General features: G+C 38.9%; 1 non-coding gene across 1 annotated transcript; it reads right to left on the bottom strand.

Moving 5' to 3' along the window:
* Positions 1-1,038: 1,038 nt before the first annotated feature.
* On the bottom strand, positions 1,039-1,158 carry LOC147641087 (small nucleolar RNA SNORA17). The gene has a single exon (XR_015269415.1). It is a non-coding gene; the product is annotated as a small nucleolar RNA SNORA17 (small nucleolar RNA).
* Between the last annotated feature and the right edge of the window lie 19,583 nt (positions 1,159-20,741).

Raw genomic sequence — 20,741 nt, 5'->3', positions numbered from 1 at the left:
GGCTCACTTAACTAGTAGGCTTGAGCTTGTCCCCTGTGATGTAGCTCAAAAGCGGTTAGCCCCTGTGCCTCCTTACCTAGAGGTACATGGGTTGAATCTACCCACCTCTCAAGGGGTTGGCATTGTAATTTCAATACCCTTCCTCACAAACAATGCAAACAAAAAATTGAACTAGGCCCTTGAGACTTTGGATTAGGCACTGGGAAGTGGGTGCCACGGTCCTCACACATAAGAGAATAAGGACCCCAAATTGTTTTTCCAGATTTATTAATTTCGAATGGGTGGTGATCATGCGAAAAAAAAAATTTACACATGGCATGGGGTTCCAATGTTTGCACCTTTCATTTCAACGTGTCCTTTTTGTTGTCTTTGGATTTATTGCGTTTTTTTGGCATTTGGATTTTCTCCCTTGTTTTCGCCTTCTTTTGGTCAAGGGATTCTTCTGCATGCATCGATTTGTTTGAGATATGTTTCTCTTCTTTTTCAAGGGATTCTTCTGCATGCATCGATTTGTTTGAGATATGTTTCTCTTCTTTTTTGCATGCGTCTGGTCAAGGGATGCTTCTTAAAGTTGCATGCGTCGATTTGTTTGACGTATCTTTCTAAAAGAACTACGATGTATTTCTAGAACTTTTATTTCTTTTTGTTTGGGCCCCTTTTTGGGCTTCTTCTGCACGAAGACTGCCTTTGGAATATGTATGCATGGATTTGTGCGCGATGTCTGTTCTCTCTACTCTCGTTCTGGATGTTTTATGATTTCGTTTCTTCTAGATGGTTTAGAGGGTTGTTCTCTTCGCTGGCCATACGCTGTAAAAAAATTACAGTTGTGCAGTTGATCCAGCATGGGGTGCTGGTATGAAGGTTTTATGCTGCTGATGCTTCTCAGTGGCTTCTCGAAAGCTTTGCATGCCTGACACGCGATGGCATGTTGTTGTTCCACGTTTCAGCCATGGGACGCTTGGCAACGCCTATAAATATGTTGCTGCTGCTGTTGTTTGTATTCTTTTCACCATGGCTCCTGAATGTTCAGGCCTCCGCGATATTACAAATTCAGGCCCTCCTACGACTGTGCAAGAGGGCTCAAACTAGATATCGGTTCGCCTGCCCTGTTGGCGCCTGCGTGGCATATCAGCCACGCTGGCAGTCAACAGGGTAGAACCGATTTTACCAACCTTTTTTTCAACTGCCAGCATGACTCCTACATCATCAATGCCGCCAAGCAAGGGCACTAGTAGCGAAGATGATGTTGAGGTGGAGGAGAATAGTGGTGACGAGTCGAATCGTGAAGATGGTGAGATGGAGGAGCGTAGTGAAATAAAAGAGTTGCCACAGCCAACTGAAAGAAGCCATGTAAGAAAAGGCACCCTCCCATCACAAAGGGCAGGCGAAAGCGTGGATGCAAATGTCATTTTAGTGTCAAGAGGCTCGCACAAGATCCAGGGGTGGCCATAATCTCTTATATACATCCATACCACACAAATGCAAATGATGAGGTTTGTCATGGTATAAGATTTGTTGATCCCTCTTTGAAGTTCTCTCCATGGATCTCAATGCAAAAGAAACTATGGGTTTCAAGCATGCTATATCGTGGTTTCTCTCCACATCAAGTGTTGGAAATGCATGTCCAAGCATTGCATTCAAGCCAAAGTCATGACCCTACAATTACTATGGTTAGGGATGACTTTTTGTCTATTCGTGACATCATGAATATATCTAGCAAGCTGGCTATTGATCAGTACCAGCTACACACAGATGATGCGGAAAGCACCAAGAGATGGTGTCATAAGAATCAATCAAGCACCTTTATCTACCAGGAGCAAGATGTGGAACATTCCAAGGAATTTATCCTTGGAATACAATCACCATGGCAAAGGGAGATGTGCAAGAAGTTCGGAAATGGGAACCTTCTTGCGATGGATGCTACCTTTGGCACAAACAAATATAAGGTATGTGGTGTAATGAATTATCATTTTTACTCTTGTTCACATTCTCTTAAGTTATAATAAATGTTCATTTTTTACTTCTTGCTCACATTCTCACTTTCCTTTAAAACACATGAACAGTTTCATTTGTATACAATCCTTGTTTTTGATGGTCATTGCAATGGTGTGCCCATTGCTTGGGTGCTTACATCTTCAGCTACATTTGAGTGTACTTGCACTTGATGGCGAGACAGTGCGAAACAACGAGAGAGCGATTTACAAATGATTCAAGGAGAGAGAGAGCGTAATGGGGTTTGTTGGCCGTGGTAGAGTTACTTGATTGGGGCTATATTTTCGAGGCATTTTCTCCTTCCCATGATGATTTCCCATGATGATTTCCCCAAAATCGAGGTAGCCACACAAGAATGTCATGATTCCCACGTGTAAGTGTCGTATTTTGTGTGCTGTATTTACTACTCTTTGCTCTATGTTTCCATTCCTTTCTTTTCATCATGCATTCTCTCTCCGTTTGTTGATGTCACCCATTGGAGTGTTGTGTACGTGTCTTCATCTAGTTGCACTATATAGATGGGGATTAGCACCATCATGCTCTAGTTTACCATGTTTGCCTCTATGTCCTCCTAACTGGTTGGTTGTTGCCCTTTGTCATTTCTCTCTGTAGGGTCTGAGTCAGAATCCGTTCACAAGCTTGGGTAGTGTTTCACCACTTAATGTTTTTAGCCTAAATAAATGTGCCTGAGCTTAATTATTCTGCTATTTGATTGGGACCCATGCAACATATTTTGAGCTTACCTGGGTGTTTTCCAAATTTTGAATTGAATAGCAATACCTCATCATCCTCTTGAAAGATCTTGTGCTTGTTGTTTTTGTCCATCCACTTCTTTCTTCTTTTTTGAGTGATGTCAGACACCCATGCACTATGTAGCCTGTTTTCATCCATCTTCACGAGGTGCTACATCCACTAGTTAACTAATTCCTCTAGGCTGAGCCTTTGAGTCAAGGCTATTCTGAGGCTTAGGACAACATACTCCATTGGAACTACTGCCTCTAAGAGTATTTACCTTAAATACTATGCGGAATTCCCATAGTGTAGAGTGCAACATTTCATCCTAGTCTGTTCTATTTTGATTGACTATCTTTATGAGGATCTTCTTCAGCACTTAATTTGTAGATTTTGCTTGACCGTTCGCCTGTGCGGATAGTAAACAATTGATTTTTTTGTACAAGATCATGTGCTACCAGTGAGTCAATTTCTGAATCACCACTAGACATCCAAACCTCGTCATAATGTTCTCATACAAGAACTTGGCTACTACTACTGTCAGCATTGAGGGATTTTTCTTCCACCCATTTAGTGCAGTCGTCTGATGCATTTGTTACCAATCCTCCTTGCTGAAGGTTTGAATGGTCCTACAAAATCCATTCCCCACTTCTGAAAGGGTTCAAGTGGTAGGACTAGCTGACGACGCATCCGATCAATAGGGCGGACTGATGGTTGTCTGATCCACTATGACACACCACATTGCCTTACATGATCCCATGCATCTTTGAGTATAGTGGGCCACCATAAGCCTACTTGAAAGACTTTTCTACCCATTGTTTCTCTAGGGTAGTGTTCGCCTCCACTCCTTGATGTGCTTCTGTCAACACGATTGTTTGTTCATGGTGTGGCACACATCTACCACACCTGGTTAATGCCTTTTTTGTACACAGAGCTCCTACAATCTCCAGGCAATGCCAGCTTCACAGAGCCAGTTTCTTCCGTTGATCTCTACTCATGTTAGCGGCAATGTTCCTTTTATGATGAACTATGGCATGTCAAACTTACATGGGTGCGGAGGACTGAACAACAAACAGGCTTGCATCCGAAAACTGATCAACCAGCCCTATAGGCTACTCTCCTATATCTATTCTACTGAGAAAATCTGCTACTGCATTTTGATTGACAGGGGTGTGCACGATGGTGAACTGAAGTTTTTGTAGTAGAAACATACACCTTGCTAACTTCTCAGTCAGATATGGCTTATTCACCAGATACAATAGGGCTTGTTGATCTACATGGAACACAAAGTGATTTCCCAACAAATAATGATGGAATTTATTGACTTAGTAAATCAATCCCAGGGCTTCCCTCTTAGTGGTGCTTTAATTTTTCTCGGCATTTGACAGCATCCAACTAGCATAGTAAATGGGTATGTGTACCACCCTTCTTCTGTCTGTTGTATCAGCACACTTCCAATCATTGTATCCACTACATCCACGAATACATGGAATAACTTGTCCCAATCTGGTGGTTGGATGATCAATGCAAGCATTCGTCCTTGCACTCTTCTATCCAGAGGAATTATCCCCCCTTCTTTGTGAGGCTATACAATGTCTATGCCATATTAGCAAGGTACCTAAGGAATCGGTTGTGCCATTTGATTTGTCCTAGGAATTTGCTGAGCTCCTTCAAGCTTTGTAGTGCATTTAGGTTGCTTGTCATGTTGACCTTGGTGGGATCGACAACAATCCCGTCTTTGGACACTATGTGTCCAAGGAGTGTTCTGCCACTCAAAGCGAGCGTGCACTTCATTGGGTTCACCTTCAACTTCATTCTCCTGCACCTTTCCAAGCATAGCTAAGCTAGTGTAGATGTTCCACACACCTCCCAAAGACACTGAAGTCATCCACAAACACATGCATGAATTCAGTACCATGCGTTGGAATGTTGTGGGTGCATTTTGGAGTTCAAAGGTCATGACGTTTGCAAATACTCCCCACTTTGTGATGAATGTGGTCTTCTTCATGTCTTCAAGTGCCATTCTGACCTAGTTGTATCCAGTGAATCCATCCAAGTAAGAATACATTTCATGGCCTACTATGGCATCCAGCATAGTGTCTATGAAGGGCAAGGAAAATGGGTCCGATATGGTCATTGCATTCAGCTTCCTGTAATCCACACAGACTCTAAGTTTGCCATTCTTTATGGGCACAATCACAATGGGGCTTAGCCAGGTTGCTTTTTCTATTAGTTGGATGAATCCTACTAGCAGTTTGTTGATTTCCTCATTGACTTGCTTGGTGGCGTAGTTGGGATTCATCCTGTACTGTTGTTACCTGATTGGAACTGCATCTTCCTTCAAGTTTATTTTGTGTTGGTAGAAGCTTGGGCCGATGCAAGGCATATCTGTGTAGCTCTAGGCAAAGACATCTTTATACTACATCAGCAGTTCTACTAGTTGTTTGTTTGTATCATGCTCCAAGTCTATCATTGCATCCTTTGTCTTTACAAAGTCCACCCGGTCTGTTGTCTCACAGAGATAAATTCACTACAATTTTAGCAGCATTTTCCTCTTCTCCTTGGTGAAGAGGTCTCTTTGCTTGAATAGTCTTCTTCTCCCCCTTGAATTTTATCCTTTTTGTTAAAATTGGAGTTTCCATCACTGCATCACCAACTATTCGTGAAGTGGCTCCAGGAGATGGGCTGGTCTTTTGCCTTGACAAGTTCTATCTATTAGCATTTGAAGATAAGGCACACTACCAATGTATTTTCCCTCCATGAAAGCTAGTTATTGAGCACATTACAAGATTGCATTTCTCATATCTGTGACACAGGCATCATAGAGGCTAATTTTGTGCTTTATAACCCTCTCCTGCTAGCCAACTCCCATGTTTTGATTCCGATAGATTAGTCTTGGGCACCAATGCATTGATTATGGGATCCCCACCTTGCACACACACATGATTCTTAGGTCTTGAAACGATCTCATTTTAAGAAGAAAACATATATCTTATAAACAACAAAGAGCTTTTATGCACCTATACAAGAAAGTGTCCCTAGTGTCCTACTCTAAAATGCCACCAACTAAGCCAGCTATCAAGTTTTGCAATGCTCTTATCTACAGCTTTACATGTTGCCCACCGAGCACGAATTTTTCTGAACTGTACAAGAGCATCATCTTTTGTCTTGCATGTCCTCCACTTTTCACATTGCAATGTGCACCTCTCTGTTGGATTTGGTTTGTGTCTGTGGTTTTGTCCATGCATTTACATCATACTTATGTTCCATTCCCTCCATCCCTTTTCCATTTATCAATTCATAAATAGAATTCTTGACACAAAGCTTGGGTAGATCAGTCACTTTACCCTTGTATTCACATTCTTCCACCAATTATATGAGGAGATTAGTGCAGGGAAGAGTTTGAATTATTTGGAATATTGACACTGGTCCTTGAAATATAGTCTCTGCTTCAATATCCAAGACAGTGTTTTCATCGCTTAATCTTTTTTGTCTGCTGACTTCCTCACATCAATTACTCTGTGGAAGAATATCACTCGATCAAAATTTCTATGGCGCAAAAAGTCAAAAGTTTCACTTAATTACAGAAAGAAAAAGGGAGTACTACTCATATTGGAGAGTTGAAACCCCCACTTTGTTGTGTTACATTGGTGTTGTAGTAGTGCGACCTAGTAGACTCTGGGTTGCTTTGATCTACTCTTGCTAAAAAGCAAGAAGATAAACTACATTCAAGTATGAAATGTTTCTCACTATCAATCCCTTTATAGACAGGGTTGGACAAAGAACTTGATAAACTCCATCCATTTCAATCAATGCCTCTAACACCATATCATGATTACAATTAAGCTTTTCTTAAAATGTTTTATGCAAAGCCATAGCCTTTCCATCCATGAAAGGAATTTGAATAGAAGTTTCTCCAACATTTCCCAAGAAAACCTTTACAAACTTGCAACATTAATAGATTAATGATTTATTTACTATTTTACATTCACTTTTATTTGATTTTGATATCTTATTAACCTCATATATATTTTCAATTAGTTATAATTCATTTAAAACATTGCTATATGTTATTCAGTAAGAAATTTATCAAAATAAGTTTTGCCATTTTAATAAAAACTAATATTTATCAATAATGATAAAAATTTCTATTGTATGTGAACAATAATCTAATATTTAAATGATATAGTCTTTTCATTTGATGTTTCAGCTTTGGTGAATGAGTTGATTTGTTAGTTCATGGAATGGAGCACCTGTGGGTGTCAGTCTGATGATTGAGGAACTAATTCTGAGTCAAAACTAAGCCAGTCAACATCAAATGAGAGATTACAGAGTCAGTTGTTTAGGTTAGTTGAGCATCAAATGAAGTCAGCTAAAGGTTTAAAAGGTTTGGATTGGCTTGTCTGGGTTCGAGGGAAGTGTTTTCGCATTAGGTCTATCTCAGCAGCCCAGCAGTCAGTAGTAGTCAGATGAGTTAGTGGTTTGATGAGTGATCCAGAGTCAGCAGGTGTGTATCACCTATGTCAATTGAGTGTCCATAGTGATGGATTCTTGTGAGGTTTGAATGTCTTGAAGGTCTAGGAGTGTCAGTTGAGTCAGAAATAAGTCAGTTGAAGGTTTAAAAGGCTTGGATTGGCTTGTCTGGGTTTGAGGGAAGTGTTTTTGTATCAGGTCTATCAATAGTCCACAGTCAGTGAGTTAGTGGTCTGATGAGTGCTCCAGAGTCAGCTATGTCAATTGAGTGTCCATAGTGATGGATTCTTGTGAGGTTTGAATGTCTTGAGGGTCTAGGAGTGTCAGCTGAGTCAGAACTGAGTCAGTCAACATATCAGATGAGAGAGTACAGAGTCAGTTTAGGTCAGCTGAGCATCAGATGAAGTAAGCTGAAGGTTTAAAAGGCTTGGATTAGCTTGTATGGGTTTGAGGGAAGTGTTTTTGTATAGGTATGTAAGCAAATCAGAAATCAATAAGTCAGATGAGTTAGTGGTCTAATGAGTGATCCAGAGTTGGCTGTGTCAGTTAGGTGTCCATAGTGATGGATTCTTGTGAGGTTTGAATGTCTTGAGGGTCTAGGAGTGTCAGCTAAGTCAGCATCAGATGAGAGAGTACAAAGTCAGTTTAGGTCAGCTATGCATGATGAAGTCAGGTGAACGTTTAAAAGGCTTGGATTGGCTTGTCTGGGTTTGAGGGAAGTGTTTTTGTATCAGGTCTATTAGCAGTGAGATGAGTTAGTGCTCTGATCAATGATCCAAAGTTAGCTGTGTGTCCATAGTGATGGATTCTTGTGAGGTTTGAATGTCTTGAGGGTCTAGGAGTGTCAGCTGAGTCAGAAATGAATCAATCAGCATCAGATGAGAGAGTACACAGTCAGTTTAGGTTAGTTGAGCATCATATGAAGTCAGCTAAAGGTTTAAAAGGCTTGGATTGGCTTGTCTAGGTTTGAGGGAAGTGTTTTTGTATCATGTATGTCAGCAGTCAAATGAGTTAGTGGTATGATGAGTGATCCAAAGTCAGCTGTGCCAGTTAAGTCCATAGTGATGGATTCTTGTGAGGTTTAAATGTCTTAAGGGTCTAGGAGTGTCAACTAAGTCAGTTTAGTCAGCTTTGAGAGGATAGTCAGATTGGAGTCAACAGTCAATCAGACTTGTGTCAGCAGAGGGTCAGCTGCCAAGTGTCCAAAAAGCTTCAAATAAAAAATAATGTTTTTTATGATTTATTCAAATATTTTTTATTGGGTTGAGAGGAAGTGGTGGTTGATTTGGTTTGACAATCAGGGTCAGTCTGAATCAGTCAGGTAGTTGGATGAAAGTGTTCTAGACTCAGTTGAGTGTAAGCTACTATCAGTTTGAGGGTTGTTAAGGTGAGTCTTTGTGTGGGCTAGAGTGTCTAGGGGTTTGTCCCTTGGAGGACACATATATTGAAGGTTATGAGTTAGTTAGTCAGTTTAGCTAGAGGATTCAATCAGTTGTCAGCTGGTTAGATGGAGTGATTTATGTGTCTATTTGGTTGGATCTATCTAGGATCTTGAGTGTTTGAGTGTTTAAGTGAGTTAGAGGACACATGGGTGAAGAAGTTGGAGTCAGCTGAATCAACTCTGTCAAGCCTGACAAGGCTAAGGCTGAAACTAACAGCAAGTTCTTCTTAATGCCTGGCATGTATAAAACTAAATCAACTCTGTCAAGCCTGACAAGGCTAAGGCTTAAACTAACAGCAAGTTCTTCTTAATGCCTGGCATGTATAAAACTTTCAAAAGAGTAAATGCGCCCCCATTTGCAGCAGTGAGCACAACTCTACCAACTCCTTTAACAGGATATGAGGAACCATTTGCACATGTGACGGTTCCTGCACTTGGGACAGATTCCAGAGATGAGAACAAACCTTTTTGTGAAGTAATGTGCTTACTAGCACCTCTGTCAAAGTACCAAGCATTCAATTCTGCGGCATTAAGTCAGTGGAGATTGAGATGGGAGGTGTTACTTCTAACCTACCTTTTCATGTGATTTCTCTCATCTCTCAACAAATCAAACCATATCCTCTTATCCTTGGGAGACCTTGGTTGATTCAATCTAATGTCACACAAAGATGGGGTCAAGGGGACTTACTCATTGGTGGTAAGAAGATCAAATACAAACTATCCTTTGCAATATCATGATGCCTCTTCTTCTGGTGATGAAGATGGTTCTTCAAAGACTGATAGAAGTTCATCTTTAGGGTATGATTCTAAATCTAACTCTGATTCTAATTCTATAGAAGTTTATGGTGTGTCTTTATATTCTCAACAAGAGGAGTTTAAGACTTCAATTGAAGAAAGAGGAAAAATGTATGATAAGATGCTTTCTAAGGGTATTTCACATGAAGAGAAGGAAGAGAATGTGGGCGTATTAGAGTGTTTTCCCAGGCCCTTTGCCACAAAGTACGAAGATTTGAGGGGTATCAAGGAGGTTGAGCATCACATCAATCTCAAAGAGGGTTCCAAACCTGTGGTGCAAAACTTGAGGAGACAGAGGGATCATTTTCCCTTGCCTTTCCTAGATGCATTTTTAGATAAAGTGGTTGGTCATGAAAGGTAGTGAATGTGTGTGATGGTTTTGGTGGATATTTCCAAATTTGTATTACTATAAGGAGGACCAAAGAAAATCACTTTTGTGACACCTTAGGGCACCTTTTCTTACAAGGTAATTCCTTTTGGACTTACCAATGCCAGTGCCACTTTCCAAAGATGCATGTATCATATATTTGTACCTTATTTTGGCAAATTCAGAAGGGTGTTTCTTGATGATTAGCTTAATCTTAACTCATGTGGACAAACTGTATTATGTTTTGAAGAGGTTAGATGATGCCTTAGGTTCTTTGAATTTTGAGAAATTCCACATTGTGGAGAAAAAGGTTTCTTTGTTAGGTCATGTGGTTTCTCAAGAAGGTATAGCAATGGATCCTAACAAAGTACAAGCTATTCTCACACTAGAACCACCCTCTACTATAAAGAAACTGAAGTCTATGTTGCAAAAAATCAGCTTTCTTGGTCGTTTCTTACATGAGAAACAATCCACCCTCTTTACCAACTTACTCATCAAGGTAAAAATTTGTGTGGGAGGAAGAACATGAGGCCCATCTAATTCGAGTAAAGAATACCTACACTGCACTTGATGTTGCCAAACTCTTTTTAAAGGATGTATTTAGGTTACATGGGTTACCAAGAAGGATTGTAAGTGATAGGGATGATAAGTTCACATCCACGTTTTGGACCGCATTCTTTGAAGCAGTAGGAACATCTCTAGATCTCAATATTGCCACCCAGAGATTGATGGTCAAACACAAAGAGTAGATCAAGTAATCAAAGACATTCTTCGATCTTACTATGGTAGAGAACCCTGAAGATGGTCAAGTTACTTACATCTAGTTGAGTTTACCTATAATGCTTCATATCATTGAAGCATTGGGATGAGTCCTTTTAAAGATCTATATGGGTAGGATTGCATCACACCGTTGACTTTGTCAGATCCATTAATTAGGTTTGAGGTATCTAAACAAAGGCTGGATGAAAGGGATCATCAGCAGATGCAATCTATCCAAAGATAGGAAACAACATTACGCCGACAAAAGAGGTTTGATCGAATGTTTGAAGAAGGAGACATAGTGTTTCTTCATGTATGACCCAAAAGGAGTTCGTTATCCCTAGGAAAGTATAGGAAGTTATCTCCAAGGTACTGTGAACCATATGTAATCACAAGGAAAGTAGGAGATCAAGCTTACAAACTCTTGCTAACCCACATTTAAAAGTACATAATGCATTTCATATCAAACCCCAACCATATATTAGATGATGAGCAAGTTGTCATCCTTGCTCAAGGATAGTTGGAACTCGAACCTAAGGAGATCTTCAGAAAAGACCCTCAGAAATAGAGTTTTGAGAGAGTGTCTGGTGGTCAAGTGGAAGTTCTATCCAATGGAAGATGCCACTTGGGAGAAGGAAGAGGATTTGATTAGAGATTATCCCCAATTCCTGAGATGAGGGCATCTTGAGTTTTCAAGTGGGGGAGGATGTAAGATCCCTCCCTTTAGTTTACAAAACTAGTGTGAATAAATCATCATTTTTCTATGTATTTACTCTAGAGAGGGAATGTTGGGTTTAATATATATGCCAAGTCAAGATCCTTCTTCTTAACCTTATGAACTCAAGGGTCTAGACAGAGTTCAAACGGGCCAAAAAGCTTAGAGAGAAGCTTTTCGTAAAAACACCCCCATACTAAGGGTCACATATTTTCAAAAAAATTAAAATGGCTTGGAATAGTGATTTTTATAAGGTTCCAAATGGATAATAGAGATTCATATGAAAATAATTATTTTTGTACAAATTACACTAAGAAATTAATTAAAAAAGACACATATGACACTTGAATTACTGTAAAGGTTAAAAAAGAGAATTATAAATATTAACACATGGCACAATTCAATTAAAAATTAGTTAGTCAATGCTTGGCATGTGTGGCCTTAGCTTAGAAGAGAGAGCATCCTAAGTCAACTCTTTTGAGGAAGGGAATCATTCTTCCCACTCATTGAGATAGTGGCCTAAGAATCTGAGATATGCATAAAAAGAAATTAGTTTTTTTAATCAACTCTTTACATTTAAAAAATAAGAGACGGAGAGCCCAAAAGGATGTGCAAAAAAAGTAATAATCTTTATTCCTAATATACCTTTAAAAAATGGGGCTAATCCTTAAAAAGGGGGGGGGGGGGCAAGGACCTTATGTGGAATTTCCTTCCATAAAGAAATAACCCATGTGATGCATAAAAAGGGCCTAATGAGATTAAAGCTCAAGGACCTTATGTGGAATTTCCTTCAATAAAGAAATACCCCCCCTCCCATCTCCATTTATACATAGAGCCCACTTCTTCTTGTTTTGAAACTACACGAGTGTAGAGAAATAGAACATTTTTATGCTCTTACTCTATCAAACCTTTTTCTTATTGCTCTCTTTTGGTGGGGAGATTGAGAAGTCAAGGTAATCTCAAGCCCTCTTCATTTTTGTATTGTTGTTTTGATACATTTCTTTAAGAAATATTTGGATTAACCTCTTCTTAAATGAGGGACTCTCTATCCCTTTCTTTAGGTATTATGTAATTAGAAATATATTTTTGAGATAATGGAGTATTAATAACAAAGTTATGGCAAAATTTTGTAAAAATAGTTTAGGGATGCTTGATAAATAGCTTGCTTAATATAGCATGTCCCGCCATATGAAATTTTAAATGATTCTTTTCTTGAATCAAGGTAGTTTAATAAGAAAGCTTACATTTTTCTTAAACATAGAAATTGGTTATCCCATAAATCCAAGTTACACCATGGAAGCTTTATTATTGAGATTTTCTTTCCACATAGACTCTCTCAGAAAAGCATGGGTTATCTTTTGGAAGAAAAAATCTATTTTTAATCCATGTTCTTTAAAAAAATCATCTTGTTCTCTTTCTTGAATCAGCTCATAAGCTTGCTCTTCCTCCTAGAGCAAGGCTTGTAGACTTACAAGAAGATGACTCTTCATTTTCATAAGTAAATCTTGATGATTAGAATGCATACGTCATTTTCTTAAAATTCCTTAATGAGGTTAAGAAGTTTGAAAATCATGATCCTTGTTTTTTCCAAGGATAATATTGTTTTAATCTAGTGAGAGGTCCTATCTTTGATTTTCTTATAAATAAATTAAGGTGTGTTACTATTAATTAATGGAGTTACCAAAGGGACTCGAGGTTCTTCTTTTTAAGAATTGGGATCTCACAAATATGACAAATTAGTCTCCTTTTTTCTCTTTTTTCAAAAGTAGAGAATAAGGTCTTGAAGGTGGTCTATGTCAGACTAATTTAAGAATTATCCAAGGTCCAAGCTTTTAAATTTATGTGGATAAAGATCTCATGAAATTAATTTCTCTCAAAAAATCAAGAAATCAAGAGAGTTGGTAAGACAAAATTCACGACTCAAAGCATCAAGGAAGCGAGCAGCTTTTCTCAAGACATCTCCAAATTACCAAGGCGAAAATCAAAATTTTAAAAGAGGTAGGTCTCTCATCAAGGAAGCGAGCAGCTCTTCTCAAGACATCTCCAAATTACCAAGGCGAAAATCAAAATTTTAAAAGAGGTAGGTCTCTATGACTGATTCCTTGCAATTCTTATTTTTCTAAATAGTTTTAGGGTCTTTTAAAAGTTAAAGTTCCTTATAAGTGTAAAGATCAAATCAATTTTTCATGAACAATAAGAATTAAAGAATTCCTTAAATAAGAAGAATTACAAGTAGGCGGATTCATCATTAAATCGATCTTTAAGGAGAAAATTTAAAATTCTTAGGATTCTATAAAATATTTTGTGGCCTTACCCCCTGGACAATCTTGTATTAAGATGGCTTCAATAGAAAGTGAGGTCTTTGGTCTGAGTGACCTTGATTTGAGAAATTTTTGACGATTGACTTGGTTAAGATAAGAGATCACCATGTGAGAAACATTAGAAAACTCTAGAAATTGTGTGAATCTTGTATTCTATAGACTGAAATCTAGATGGTTACTCTAAAATTTTCTCGTGATATCAACAATGCATAGAATTCTTGTTTTGAGAAAGGACCAAATTATGCCAAGACTACGTGGAAAGCATATTACGGCTAAACTTATAATCAATTTTGTTTAAAACATAAGGCTTTATGAAGCATGAAGTAATGTGAGACTTTGTCCAAGTGAGGGCACGTGTCTTTCGGGGGAGTGACCCTCCTTGAGTTGATGGAGGGTGAGCGCCTAGGTGAGGGGCGACCCATGAATGGTTGGGAGGATTAGCGAGACGACCTAGTCTTTCTTGTACCTGCTACATAGGCCCTCGCGTTGAGTTGACGTGACTAGCAATGATGGGGTCAACATTTCTAGCAATAGGCTTCCGGAATACGCCTATAAACCTAATCGATGTTTTGGAGGGAGATATTTTATCTAGTTGACCTAATCGATGTTTTGGAGGGAGATATTTTATCTGGTTGACCTGCCTAAAACTAGATAGGGCCATCAATTGAGAGGTAGATTTGTGTATCTAGGCATGTTTTGGAAAGAATAGACATCAATGGTATTGGTGGTTGCACAAAGTCTCTCAACTTTTCTGAATAATGCATTGGAAACCATTGCATTAGAACTTGGATGTGAAACCAAGACAGATGGCACTCTTTTCTCATTGATCAAGGTGATATAGTGGAGGGAAGAAAGAGTGAGAACTTGTTTGAGAAGCCACCTCATTGGGTGTGAAACTAAGAGAGATGGCGCTCTCATTCATTAAGAGTGATTTAGTGGAGAGATGAAAGAGTGAGATCTTATTCAAGAAGCCACCTCATTTGAACCCTCTTGGAGACACTTCCACAAAGCTAAAATTTATAGTACATCATGAGAGGGAAGAGGTGTCAGTAACCCCCCCCATGTCTCTACTCCATGTGGTACCCCATCTCACAGGCATGCTCACAAGCATGCCTCTTCACTTTGAGGTATACATCATAGGGGATGGCCAGAAAGCGAGCACAATTGAGCGAGCAGATTCCCTTTTTTTAATGGTTTAGGTTTGTGAGCATAATTGAGCAAGCATATTTGAGTTTTGTGATTGATAACACTCTTTTATGAAGTGCCTAGAAGAGACAATGCCAATAGAAGTATTGAGCAACATTCCAAAGTTAATAGTGAATTCAACAAATTAATTCACAAACCATGTACCACTTTTTGCTCATCAATGTGAACAATGTATGTCATAACATAAAATTAAATGAAGTTATAATATAACATGTAATAATATTGACAATACCTTCACAAATAAGCAATGTTTAAGATCATAAATCTACTTAAATCATAGAAAATGTCCACAATAGAAAAACTAAGATAATTCCATAATGTTTGAAGCTGTAATAGTAAAAGGAGCTTCTTAGTCATAAATAAACAAAGGCAAGAAACCTAGATTGATCATAACAAATATCTACAATAGTGAAACTAAGATAATGTCCATAATGTTCAAAACTCTAAGTGTAAGAGGAGCTTTTGAGTCTAAATAAACAAACACAAGAATCAAAACATGGAATGATGTTCCAAACAAGAAGGCATCAATGGTATTCTAGGTTGTTTAGCTTTGTTCTAAACTTGCAATTAGCTTCAAAATTCTCTTAAGAGCCTTCATGAATATATATGTGTAGATACATAACCTATGCTAAACTCTTCTACAATGATGTAGCCATATTTGGTAGTGATGTATGTGAACACATAAGGACCAGCTGGGACACTTTTTTCTGTTTTTTCTCCCATGTTAGTATACACCTATCTTAGGGTATACTTATCATCTTTTGTACAACACACATTCATTATCTATATACTATCATCTCATTGTGTGCTCACTTGAGCTTCCACTACATTCCTGCAAACCTATTTCCAACATTTGGTATCAAAACAGATGCTCCTCGCCCTTGTGTTGCCACCCCGGAGTCACCTATCTTCTTGAATCTGATTAAGGAGCCCTTTTAGGAGAAGAAAGAGGACCCTGAATTGAATCTGATTAAGGAGCCCTTTTAGGAGAAGAAAGAGGACCCTGAATTGTGCAGTACTTTGTACTATAGTTTTTCAATCGAATTTTCATTTCGGGTGCATTTTGGGGATCATTCATGTGCAATCTTCCATTTTCTCCAGATAGCTTCAGGATTTGCACTGTCCTTCATCAGATTCTAGAGTATTTTTGTCAGATCTACAACAAACGGTTGTGTAGATACATAAGAAAGCATCAACAGACACTTTCCACACCGAATCTCGTTTCAAAGCGACATCAATCTCTACATCTTATTACTTCTGCTCACTTTACTCCACATTTATTTCATACACCTTGTAGGTATCCATTGTCCAGAAACCTTATTAGCCACCTTGGTTGCATCAAAAAAGAGTACTCAGCACTTTTCACTTTACGTGATTACTTGCTTGGGTATTATTAAAAATGGCAAACAGTGATGTATTTTGGATGTTATCCACCCCCGCCACCTGAGGATAAGCTTGATGGGACCAACTACCCATTATGGTCCTATATGATGCGGCATGTATTGGTATTCAAAGGGCTATGGAATGTTGTTGTTGATATTGAGAAACGTCATGGTTCCTCTGCATGAACATGATGCAGAAGGCACATCTACAGACATGGACTAAGTTTCACATGGTACATTACCACAACATAATGTACCTCCTATACAGGAACAAAGAAAGTGGGATGGAAGAGATGTGCAAGCACATGCATTGCTTGCTTTGTCAGGTAAGAGGAGTATCATTCCGCACATTCGGTCATGTAGGACTACTAAACATGCTTGGGATGCACTTACATCATTGTACCAGGTACATCATTGTACCAGGTACATAATAAAGTATGTGTTGCCTATATACGCAAGTAATTAGAGTAAAAGTATATGGGTGAGGGAAACTCCATGGCAGTTTACTTACAAAAATCAAGGATTTTAAGGAGCAGTTGACCACAGTTCATTAGTGCCTACTATCTTGAATGTGTTGCCGTACTCGTATCAAGGTTTTGCTTCTACCATCATACTCATAAAATGAAAGGCAATCCAAATGCCTTGAAGTTTGAGGAGTTCGTTTCTATGCTCTAGCAAGAAGAGCAATCCAGGCAAAACAAATCTATCATGAGTACAAGAGATCAGGCTTTTGCTACCACCAGTCAACAAAGAGGGAAAGGTAAATCCTTTCCTTAGGGTAGTTATAAGCCAAAATTAGAGTCATCGGGCAAGCCTATAGATAAGGAAGGCCACAAGCCAAAGAAAAAAAACAAATGCAACTATTGCAAAAAAACTTGGTCACTACATTAATGAGTGCAGGAAATGGCTAGAGAAGGAGAAAAAGAAACACTCGAGTATGGCTACAGTTGATGCATCAGCATCCAAGCATCCAATGTAGAAAACAAAGAATCTATAAATTATGCACATGATGATTGGGATTTCATATGCAATGCAGTTATGATCCTTCGCATAAGGATGTATGCATGGCTATTACGGATGTACATGTCCGGTATTTTGACAGTGGTGCTAATAAGAACATTACTTCTCATCTCACATTTTGTTCTCATCACTTGAATCTGCTCCACAAAGAGCACCATAACATGTGCAAACAACTCCTCATATCTTGTAAAACAAGTTGGTAAAATTGTTCTCACTACTACAAATGGTGGAATAATCATGCTTTCAAATGTATTATATGTACTAGGGATCAAGAAGAACTTGTTATTTGTCTCTGCCATTACGAAGGCTCACTTAGTGGTTCAGTTTGAGGATGACATATGAATTGTTCATGATCATAGTAATGGCAATTATCGCTTTTGGTACTTTGTCTCATGGCCTTTATAGGCTAGATACATATGAAAGACAAAGGCATGCTATATGTACATTTTCTATCAACAAAGACACTAGGTGATGCTAAGGTGTGGCATGTACGCTTTGGTCACTTAAACTTTGGTAGTTTGCTATGTTTACATAAACATGACATGGTGTCTGAGATGCCACATCTTAAAGTCCCTATCAAACATGTTTGTGAGGGCTATATTCTTGGAAAAATGCAATGGACATCACTTCCCAAAGATGATTCAGTTAGAGCTGTCCAAAAATTACAGCTTATACGCAGTGATGCATGTGGTCCTATGAAGACACCATCTATTGGGGACTACCTCTATTTTTCACATTTAATGATGATTATTCCACGCATACTTGGGTGTATCCATTGAAATACAAATTATAGCTTATACACAGTGATGTATGTGGTTCTATGAAGACACCATTTATTGAGGACTACCTCTATTTTTTCACATTCAATGATGATTATTCCAGACATACCTGGGTGTATCCATTGAAACACAAATAAGAGGTTTTTATGTGCTTTAGGCACTTTGCTGGTATGGTTCAAAATGCTTCTGCATGTAAGATTGGTACCCTGCGTACTGATCAAGGGGGGGAATATATGTCTAAGGAGTTACATGCATACATGGATAATCATGGGATAAACCACCAATGTAATGTGCCCTATACACCTCAGAAAAATTGTGTAGCTGAACATAAAAATAGATCTCTCATGGAAATGACATGTTGTATGGTCAAAATCTAGGAGGTACCTCATGGTTTCTAGCTAGAAGCAGTCATGGGTGCAACATATGTTTTGAACAAGTGTCCTACAAAGGCTTTGTGTACAATTATGCCTTTTGAAGCTTGGAATGGAAAAAAGCCCTTTGTGGCTCACTTACACATTTTTGGTTGTCTTGCTTATACACTTCTACCTGAGGAAGCTAGACAATAAGGTTGTTAAATGTATTTTTGTGGGATACATCTTGGAGAGGAAGGGTTATCATCTCTATCATCCTGATACCAAGCGGATTCTTGTGAGAGTAGAGATGTTATATTTGTGGAAGATGCAATTTAGCCCTTGCTTTCATGTCAAAAATAGTAAAATTTATATTCGCAGGACATATTCAACACTCTACTTACATTGTTCAATGTAGGACACATTGATGTAAAGCATTTGGGTAATCAAAGAAATGTTGAAAATCAACCCACACGTTTTACACATCAGCATATTTTTCAACCCATAGATAAGCCTATTAATGAGGCAAATGTGGATGATGTAGTTGATGAGCAAAGAAGGGAAATTGAGGAGTCTAAAAGTATGCCGAAATGGCTGGTGTGTGTAAACACTATGTGACAGTAAATTGGCCACATCAAAACATGTGCAAGCTCTCATCATGCATGTCTTGTTGATGCAGGTTATGCTCTTACCATTTTATGTGATGAAGAGGAACCTGTCTCCTTTGATGAAGCAAAGGAATCCGAAAATTGGATGAGTGCTATGCAATTTGAGTATGACTCGATACTCAAAAATGATACATGGGATTTGGTAAACTTGTCTCTTGGCAAGAAGGCCATTAGTACGAAATGGGTCTAGAAGCTCAAACATAGAGCGGATGGTAGTGTTAAATGATACAAAGCTAGGCTTGCAAAGGGTTATGCACAAGAGAAAGGCTTTGACTATGGTGAAACCTTTGCCCCCACATGTCGTATTATGGCCACCATGCAGATCTTAGACCGTTGCATTATTATTTGGGCATTGAGTTTTGGTAGCATAATGATGGCATTGTTATGCTTAAGAGGAAATACATAAATGCATTATTGAAGAGGTTCAATCTTCAAGACTGTAAACTTGTGGCTACACCTATGGAGTCAGGTTTATGATGACTAAGTCTTGAAGATGTAGGTGACTCTTTTTATGTTGGCTTGTATCAAGATGCTAATGGATGCCTTATCTTTTTATGTAACACCAAGCTTGACATTCAGTATGTGGTTTGAATATTGATGAGCAGATTTATGCATAGCCCAGGCATAAAGCATTCATAGTTTATTAATGTTCCGTTACTACCTAAAGGGCACCAAGAATTTTGGTTTGTTTTATCCAAAGGGGGTAAATCATAGCTGCATTCATTTATAGACTCAGATTGGGTTGGATGTTATGATACAAGAGTGTCCATGAGTGGTTTTTTCTTTTGCCTTGGTGATTCATGTATATCATGGCTTAGGAAGAAGCAAGCCACTATGGCTACTTGAAGCCGAGTAAAGGGCAATGTTTACATCCCTGCACCCATTCCATCTCAATTGTTTCCAAAAAGCAAGACTGGCTTGGCACTATCTGGGGGCTGACATTGGCACTGAGAGTTTTGGTTGTGGTGGCTACATCCCCAGTTGTAGGATTACGGTGGAGATGGCCTCCCACTTGCTACTCCAACCTCTAGGACAACACCGATTTGCATAGCTCGACCAGGTCCTCCTTCATTTACGGGCCGCTTGGCACTTCCATTCCTCCGCTGGCACTCTTCTTAGAAGTTTTTCCCTTCTTACTGCTGACCTTTTTATCCCCAAACTCAAACACCCTCTTCTTTCCTTGTCCTGAGGTGGCTTGCTCCTGAGACTTTCTAGAGGGCTTTGAGCTTTCCTGCTTCCTTATTGGAGCACTCTCCTTTGGGACCTCCTCCTTTCCCTATCTACTCCTGTGGTTAATCCTTTCCTTTGAATAGTACATCCAGATATGGCCCAATTTTTATCTTTGTGTTGGGCCTAGTGAGCTTTCCGATCTATACCGTAAGGTTGTGGTAGAGAACCTTTGCCCATGCCACTCTTGTGCCAACTTCAGCAGCCTTCACCATTTCGAATGTCTTTCTAGACATGCATTAAGGCTTGTGGGTGAGGTTTATCATCTCCACCAAAAACCTCATTTGCTTCTAACTGTCCTCATCTGTAGTTTTGGTTATCTTGTATTCCTTGGCCTTCCCCTCTAGTAGGCCAAATTCTACTTTGAGGCCCTCATTGGGAAGCCCTTGCACCATAGAAAGAGTGCAAGAACTAGCCAATGTTGTGGGGCTTTGCCTCGCTGCACTCGGGAGCATAAACAACTCAAACCAAGAGGTTAATCAAATGCATTTTAATTATTTAATTATGAGAATTA

Source organism: Cibotium barometz, chromosome 2 (assembly GCF_041138505.1).
Source record: "Cibotium barometz isolate CiBa-2024 chromosome 2, ASM4113850v1, whole genome shotgun sequence".
Classification (NCBI taxonomy): Eukaryota; Viridiplantae; Streptophyta; class Polypodiopsida; order Cyatheales; family Cibotiaceae; genus Cibotium; species Cibotium barometz.
Note: the sequence above shows the minus strand (reverse complement) of the source record. Positions and strands in the feature narration are given on the sequence as shown.